The sequence below is a fragment of the Oryzias latipes genome, chromosome 11, assembly GCF_002234675.1.
Source record: "Oryzias latipes chromosome 11, ASM223467v1".
NCBI classification, from domain to species: domain Eukaryota; kingdom Metazoa; phylum Chordata; class Actinopteri; order Beloniformes; family Adrianichthyidae; genus Oryzias; species Oryzias latipes.
Window position 1 is genome coordinate 1,380,337 of NC_019869.2, and position 9,242 is coordinate 1,389,578.

Here is a 9,242-nt window from a genome sequence, read left to right on the forward strand (position 1 = left end):
ACCTTCTCTTAATAAGAATGGTGGTCTCAGGTTTATTCTTCCATCCATCTACGGCAGTGTTCTGAAACCTAAACAAACCAAACCAGTTCCACCTGAGTCGTTAACCGCTGAAAGAGATGACCAATTTGGAGAGTGAGTCACTGACTCCCCAACCCCCAGCTGAGGACAAAGGACTATTAACGACCCGAAACCATGTAGGCTAAGTGGACAATACCTCCAGTTTCAGGTCTGACTCCTCCCCCATGAGCGCATATATACCAGCTCTTTTACCAGCTAATTCAGAATTGACAAAGCCTCTTGGATAAGAGGCGAAACGTCTTCTAACTTTAAAATCAAGTCCAGATGACATCCCCTAAACCTACTACAGTTGTTTAGAATAGATATGCTAGGAGTTGAGTACATAGAATGAACATTTTTGGTGATCTTGGACATCCTTGCCTTATTCCACATGTTACATTTATTCTGGGTGTTAATGCTGAGTAAACAGTGGTGTAACTGTAAATTTCAGTCTAGAACATTTTTATTATAAAGATAAATTTACTTCCAAATCCAAAATGTTCCAGCGTTTGAAATAAAGTTATTTTCTACAGAATCAAAGGCTTTGAAATAGTCAATAAATAAAATGAGACTTTCTGTTTCTAGCATAGATTGATAATCCATCATGTCCAGAATTAATCTCACATTATTATGTATGTTTCTTCCTTTTATAAAGGCAGATTGAAAACTATCCACTACTTTGTCTGGAACCAGTTTAATCCTGTTTGCATAAACCAGAGCCAATAGTTTCTAATCATTACACAGCAGTGATGCCTCCAGTTCTCTCATTCTGTCAAGTCCTTATTTGGTTTAGGGAGTCCGGTTATCAGTTCTGTTTTCATAGATTGAGTTAGAAAACCTTCCTGGATACAATCATTGAAAACATTCATCATTAAATCTTTAATGTTCTGCCAGAAAAACTTTAAAAATTCTGCAGTCAGTCCATCTATTCCTGGTGATTTACCATTACTCATATTTTTCAATGCAATTTCAGTTTCTGATAGTTACATCTTCTGAACTAATTCTATCATCGTCTTCTATCTTGTGGATGTTTTCTTTAATTTGGTTAAAAAATGTGTCACAATTTTCTTGACAAAAATCTGAGCTATATAAAGTTAAGTAAAATGAAAATGTTTCAGATTTTATTTGCTCTTGGACTTCAATTAACCTTCCATTTTTGTTTATTGTACCTAATTGTTTTTTGTTTGTCTACATTTTTCTAATCCATAAAGTATGTTGTGTTTTTTTTCCCTTTAGCTCTGGATCGTAGAAACGCACCGTCTGCTTTTTCTGAATAAATCTCATCAAGTTGTTTCTGGAGCGTGTTTGGCTCTGAAGGATCAGCCTTGATGCATAAAATATTCATATTTCTGACAATTTCCATTTGCTTTATTTTTCCATCTTTTACAACATTTTTGCCAATTTCACCTGCTAAACGTTTGCTTTCAAATTTAAACCACTCCCACTTCCCTTTGTGTCATTTCCATTCCCTTGACTTTCAAACAGAGATTTGATCTCCTTAGTAAATATATCATTTAGTAAAAGTTTATTGTTAAATTTCCACATGTTGTGAGATGGGTGTGTATTTTTGCACAGTTTTAGGGAAAGGCTGATTAAACAATGGTCAGTAAGTGGAGACGGTTCTATTTTACAGTTTTCTACATCTGCAGATAAAGGTTGAGAAATAATCCAATAATCTGTTCTTGATCGCTGGTTATTGTTTGAAGCACTAATCCATGTATAGTTTATAGTTTCTTTAATCTGCAGTAATCAAATGTCTGTTTCTGATGACATCATCGTGTTCTGGTTCTGGTCCTTTAACGGCATCAAGCCAGGAGTTTGAAGCTATGTTAAAGTCTCCTCCAATCATTTGTTGCATGAGAAATTTTCCATTCCACCAAAATCTTAGCAAGTTTTTCCAACATCATCTTCTTTTGTCATTTGTTATTGTCCCCATATAAAGTCAGCAATAATGACTTGCTCATTCATTTCAATAGCTGCTAACAACCAGAGGCCTTCTCCATCTCCAAGATGCCTCATGAACTTCCCTGTTCAACAGAATCATGACTCCTGCTGAGCGGCTCGTGCCGTGTGAGGAAAGGACCGGATCTCCCCATTGTTGTTTCCAGAATCCTTCATCTGCTGGACCTGAGTGGGTTTCCTGCAGTAAAATTAGATTTGCCTTCAGTTCTTTACAAAATAAAAGACTGCCTTGTGTTTTGTAATATTTGTCAAACCTCTGGTATTTAAAGAAACAAATAAAATAAACCTGAACACTGAATACTTGGTGTCTAAATAAACGCTGAGATTTCCTGCAGATGCAGGAATGAGCAGAATGTCTGTCCAAAACCACAAAACATAACTGGACCAACTTTCCCCACAACAGTAGTTATTAGTTTTATTTTCTATTTTTGTATCATAAACTTTGTTATCAACCTTGAACTTCTAACATTCTAAAGCTTAACAAAAACAGACCTTAAATATACGAGAAGATCTTTAATTTCATTTCATTTAATTGACATGGTGAGTAATTCATGTTAAATGTTTGCTGAAGTGATGTAAGAATAGATCATGTGTGTGGACTGTTTTCAAATATTTATGATCAATAATTATCAAGAAGATGGCATCATCTGTCTTATTTTCTAATGTTTTACTTTGAAATATCTGAGTTTTGTCTTTTTTTCTATTATTTCATTATTTTAATTCTTGAACTAAACAGATAAAAGCAGAAACAACCACAGCAGGAGGCCTGAGCGCACATAAGGAAATAAAAAAAGGAGGTCTTACCTGTCGTAGCTCTACCTGAAAAAAAAAACCTCCACAAACTGATCCAATCACAGTGGAAGAGGAAGACTAAGATGAAGAAAAGGACAGATTTTCTCCTGGTTTAAACCTCCAAAGCACAGAGTCCCAAACCAATAATCCTTCACTGATTCAGCTCCAGTCCAACAACCACAACCTGTAGAAACCTGAGAGCAGCTGCTGGTCAGAGAACAGCCTTCAAACTACAGACCTGCAGGAATTCCTCAGGAGAATTCAGGAGCAACACTTTCCTGAAGATCCAATCCTGACCAGACTGGACTCTTCTACACCCAGAAGCTCCCAGAACTATGAGAGCAAACACTGAAGTCTGATGCTGAAGCTCAACTTGAAGCTGACGGAGGAAACCGCCTTGAAGGTGACGTCACCACAGAGGAGGAGGAGCTTATGAGAACAGGATCCAAACAAACCAGATCATTTCAAAAACCCCTGAAGGATCAGAACATCACCTACATGACAGGGGTTGACATAGGCCAGAAATTTGCACTGGCCCACAGGGCCAGTAGTTTTTGAAACTTACTGGCCCGACACCGCGCATAGCGGGACCCGCCGCTCCGCAGGTGCTTGCAACTTTAGGGGGGTCTGTGGGCATGCCCCCCCGGAAACTTTTAATATGGTGCAATTTGGTGCATTCTGGTGACATCACTTATTTCTACACTTTTCAATGACTGAAAATAGACCATATCAAATTTAAATCTGCTCTAGTCTGTTTCAGATGTTTTGAAGAGAGCACTGCAGTGTAGTAGGTAACACTAGTTCAGAAGTTTTCATGGTGCTTCTAACGGCAAATATCGCAATAAATCATAAACCTTAAATGTGTTAAAACAATCTAATGGCAGCTTGAACCATTTAACGAATCAAATAAATCCCTTAATGCATTTGACCAATCGGATGGACGCCTTCACATTGTTGACCAATCAGATGGAGCCCTGTTATGTTAGATGTTTGTAACCTATGTCAACGTGGGTCATTTGGAGTATAATTTTTAAACTGGGAATGGTTATTTGGTTATTTTGCTGTTTGTTTATATACCGCAAATTATATCGTTATCGCAATTTCAATCTCTGATATCGCATATCGCGAGTTTTCCTCATATTGTGCAGGTCTAACTGAGATCATTCAGCTAACTAGAAATACTTACTGCTTACAGTGTTGTAAAGAAAAACAAAATTAAGTGGTTTAACATTCTACTGCATTTGAGTCTGAGATTCAGGTATTTGGAGTTGCCTTTGATTCTTTGACATTCAGCTTAAAGCTTAGTGCATACAGTTTCATCTTCAATGCATTCATTAAATATCTTGCTGTCCATACTACTAATTATACCCACTACTCCATCCAACATATTCCTATCTATTCCTGCCATGTCTTCCACATCTCTGACATGCTTCAGTCTCTCTTCAGTGACGGATTTATAATCAAATGTAATAATAACCCACTGGCTTGTGCCTTCGTTGTTGCTGTTTAACATTGTTTTGTATTGAATTGTTACATTCAATAAAGTTTGAAAAAAAAAGTAGTGAGCGCGTGCCGCGTGGGGCTCGGCAGTGAAAGCCGAGCGCGCAGGCGGGAGAGAAGGAGAAGTGATCAAAGGTTTCCCATAGAAACCCTTGAAGTCTGAACACAGGACTAGCAGAAAAACTAAATTATGAAGACGAGGTAAATCTACACGTTTTCGCAAAATTTACTTTATTGAAAATTGAAAAAGGTGAAGAATATATAAACCGTTAGATATTTTAGTGGCCCGAGCGGACAAGTGAAAAGTAAAGTCTTGTGGTCCGCACTGCTCGAAAAACAGGACCGGGCCAGCGGACAAATGGCTATGTCGAGCCCTGCATGAAGACAAAAAGACTGAAGTCAGATGAATGAAAGCAGGTAAAGAGGGGCACAGCGGCCAGAAACAAAAGCTAAAGTTGTGGCGCGGCGGCCTTTAGAGAAAATGCAGGAAAGAGGAGCTCAATACAACGCCACGCCCCGCCAAGGAAATGTGGGTGTGTGCGTTAAAAACTGTCATGTAAATGAATTTACAACATGCTAGAAAATTCTAAAGGAAACAAATTCTGAGGTTGGTCCAGTCTGGAGGAAAATGTTGGAACCTGAAAATGCTAAATCCATCAAATCTACCAACTACAGACGGTTCTGATGAATCCTGGAAGAGACAGATGAATTCTACATTACCGGACCCACAAAACACAGTTTTTATTGAGGAACTGCATGAAAGGAGGTCAGAGGAAGAAGAACCACAAGTTCAAGCAGCTCCTACCGGTCTGGAAGAGCTGCAGGAGGAAAAGTTAGTTCACCAAAAGACATTTCAGCTGAAAAGAGCCGGAAGTTCAATCCTCACTGTGACCAATAAAAACCAAGCAGGACGTTCACCGCTGCACCAAACAGCTAATAAACGTAAAGGAAGTCACCTTCAATGCAAGCTTAGAGAAAGGAAAAGAAAAAGATCAGCAACACGGCCAAACCAGGAAGAAAAGGACTCACAGGTTGAAGATCTTCCTGAGGAGAAAAAGGAAGAAAGTTCTTTAGAAGTCGACTCTTTTTTGAATGACAACAGAAATGTGATTCTCTAAGAGTTTCTGTCTTTAATGTTAGAGGCTAAAGACATCAGAGCGTCTATGGCGCCACCATCCTGCTGGTAGCAGAACAGCTTCACATGAGGCCTTTGGGAGCAAAGACTTCAAACTAATAGAGCTGTACTTTCTACAGCCGCTCTGGTCGGCCATCTTAACTGAACACAGCGGTTCAATAGTTTCCTCTGTTCTGTTCTCTGGGGGCTTCAGCTCCACTTCTCATTTTCCAGCAAGGAATCCTGGGAAAGAAAGAGTCCAGCCATAAATACTCGGCTTCAATTTCACTACAGGAGTTTGTTTCTAAACCACACTTCAGCATTTAAAGAAAAAACAAACAAACCTGTCCTTTAAAAACAGCAAAAACTCATCCTTTAAATTACCAGTAACTGTCAATCATAATTCCAAAAATAAAGATTTACAGTCTAGTCTAGTTTATTATTTAAGATAAATTGTATTTCTACACAGAATCAATTTAAATTAAAACCGGTTAACCTGAATAACTTCAAAACAAATCAATAATCCAGCAGAATGAACAGGAGGCAGGGACTCAAATACACAGAAAAAGAACATTCTGGAATATATTTAAAAATCTATGAAGAGCAGAGTTTATTAAGTTAAGTTACTATGTATGCAGTTTTAGGGTTAATTCATGAAATCGTTAAGTATAGATAATAACAAAATAACGTAAATTTAAACAAGGAAAATATTTGCCTCCACAGAAAGTCTCAGGCTGTAAACTTTCTCCATGAAGGAACCTAAAGTTCTCCCAGCAGGAGAACAGCTTCATAATAAAACATCACATCTGCCTCCAAAGTTCAGGTTCAACAGCAGAATTGAACCAACAACCCGAGCACAACGAAGAACCACTGACCTGGAGCTCCGCTGCATCCCGGAGAACTGAGCCGAACTCCAACAGCTGGACCTCATTAGCGTTAATGAAGCCTCAGCGGCAGGTGTGTGGAGCACGTGACCCGCCGCTCTTCCGGGATAACGACCTATCCCTTTGACGTTTACGCAGTGACGCAGTAGAGGCGGCAAATAAAGCCCCACTGTATGAAAAATATAAAGATGAAGGCTGTGTCCGAATTACCGCCCTAACCACTATATAGTGCACTATATAGTGCAGTCGCCATTTTGTAGTGCTGTCCGAATCTACAGTTCAAAAATCATGTGCACTAGAAATTTCCCAGAATTCTCTACGAAAAACCAGTGTGGATCGATGCTCACTCGATCGGCGAATATTGCCCAGAATGCACTGCGTTCATACCAGAATGCATTGCGTGGGACCCACAATACACTGCGTTTGAATTATTCAAAGATGGCGGACGGTTGCGCTAGAAAGAGGACTTAAAAATGTAAGTATATTTAAAAGTATCTTGTATATGTTGTAAAATATATTTGTAAATACGTAAGATGATGTGTTTAATATGTTTTATTCCTCAATCGACTATCTACATTGTTTTGAAGCTCATTAATTTTGGTAATGCTAAAGCTAACGCTAGCGCGAATTAGCATTGAAGGCTAAAAACAAACGCTGTTGATAGTACATCAAAAAACAGTGAGTTCTAACCGTAGTCATAAGTTATTAACACATTTTTAAAATGTGTTTATATATGTAGGGACAGACGAGGATGAGGAAAATCTGATCCATCTGTGGATGGAGAAAGATATTCTGTTTGTTATCAGGCAAGCTCGTGCCGGATGGGAGTAAGAGACACTTGATCAGATTTGTATTTATTTATCATTAAACTGTAATCGTTGTCATTTTGGGGTAAAGGTTGTTGTTGAAAGAGCCAGAGGAGGAAAGAGCACGAAGGGACAAAGAGTGACAGGAGAGTCTGTTAAGCTTACCTGAGTCTAAAATATTGTTCACAAAATGTAACATCGTCGTTGTTTTTGCCATTTGTTTAATAAATGCAGGAACAAAAATGAATAATTTACATGTATTATTTAAATTTGAGCCATTTTAACAATCTCAAAAGGATTTTCATATAAATATCAAATGTACATATTTACATTTACGTTTTATATGTTCTTCCACTTTCGGCTTTTCCCATCAGGGGTCGCCACAGCGAACGAGTCGCATGGTAAATTTGGCAATGTTTTACGCCGGATGCCCTTCCTGACGCAACCTTCTCAAACCGGGCTTGGAACCGGCAGAGGTAGAGAAGGGAACAGGGAGCAGCCCGGAGTCGAACCCGGGTTTCACGGACGGAAGGCGCCGCAAACCAGCACGAGCTAAACTGGCTCCCATACGTTTTATATGTTAACATTTATTTTTATACATCATAACAATAATCCTGGTCTTCTGGAGTCATGTGTGTCACAGTTGGAGCTGAAAGGAAAGCAGAGATCTGTCCTCGCAGACGGACGCCTCTTTACCCGTCCTACTGGTTCCTGCTGTGGCTCAACATCTGTTGCTCCCAGCAGTCCACTTCTCTGATGCACAGATTGTGCAGAACTGAACTGCAGGCAATGACTTTCATTGCAAAGGTTGGTTTTACTTCCAGTGCCCCCAGAAATATTGCTCTCCTCCTCATTTGCCAAATACTCTCTCTCCACCACAGAGCGTGCCTTGGCGTGGTTCTGGTTGTAACGGGCCTGAACCGCATTCCTCATGGGTTCCCTGTAGGGTGTCAGCAGCGTGATGGGATGAGCAATGCAGGGATACCCACCATCACCCAAAAGGATCCTTCAGGTGGGTAATGTTTGATTTACATAAATTGGGCTTTTACGTATAACCTGTGAACTGTGGACTTATACTTGATTCCCAACAAAAATATCTCTAAATTTGGTATTAGTCACATACAGCCTGCAGTTGAATGGAATAAAAAAGCTTCCTGTTAAAATAACAAGCTGCATTTTCTTTTAGGGCCTTTATTCTTCAGTGGCAGCCATCGATGTTCCCCACGACCTTTTGGAAGGTGGAAGACCAAGCGAGCTGCTATAAATCCAGAGGTGACTAATGGCAGTTCATTCCCACTGGATGCTAGGTGACCCTGCTCATCAGCTGGAGGATGCGGTCTGCCGCTCACAGTGGACCGTGGCATGTCAAAGGCCCTGGCTACCACACTGTATGATGTGCCACATGCCAGCCAGAAAAGAAACACCAGGACCTCAGTCTCCTGTGCCCCCCCCCCAGAGTGTGAGGAACCCGAAGCTGCTCCACCAGATGCTCAATGGTCCTGCGGGTCAACCGATCTGCAGGTCTGCCGGTCTGGTTTTGTGTCGGACTGAGCGTCAGCGTGAAGGGCCACGACAGACACCTTTATGTTGGCAAAGCAGTAGAGACGTGGAAGACCCTGTAAAATAGAAAAATAATTATTTCATTGAGAAAATTAAATCTGATTTTTTTGAATGTTTCATTTTATTCTGATGTCTTACATTTTAGTTTATGACATATTTATAAATGCTGGAAAATCTCATGGTTTTTTTTTGGCTGGGTTTTTGGATTTTTATATAAATATTTAAAAATTAAAGTATTTTTGTTTAAAACAAGTGATATGGTTTGACTCTGAATAAAAAATACTAAACTTTGATCTCACAAGTGTTTCATGTAGTTAGACTATACAGTTCATAGTCCAGTGTTGAAAAAGAATTTTAAACTCTTACGCAGACTGTGTAACCTTGAGCACAATTAGTGACAAATGCTTAAATTGAACTAATAAAAAAAACTTTAAGTTTAACTCACAAGTTGTTCATGTCTGGCCAGGGCATCCAGAGGAAATCTTCTGAGACGTCTGTTCCTCCTCCTTGCTGTCCTGTGATGCTGCATATCTGCTCGTTTTTGGTTTGATCCCATGAAAAACGGTT

General features: G+C 39.6%; 1 long non-coding RNA gene across 1 annotated transcript; it reads left to right on the forward strand.

Annotated features, from left to right (window-relative positions):
• Positions 1 to 8,076: 8,076 nt before the first annotated feature.
• Positions 8,077 to 8,739, forward strand: LOC110013568. Its single transcript, XR_002874097.1, has 2 exons — positions 8,077 to 8,127; positions 8,302 to 8,739. It is a non-coding gene; the product is annotated as an uncharacterized LOC110013568 (long non-coding RNA).
• Positions 8,740 to 9,242: the final 503 nt, after the last annotated feature.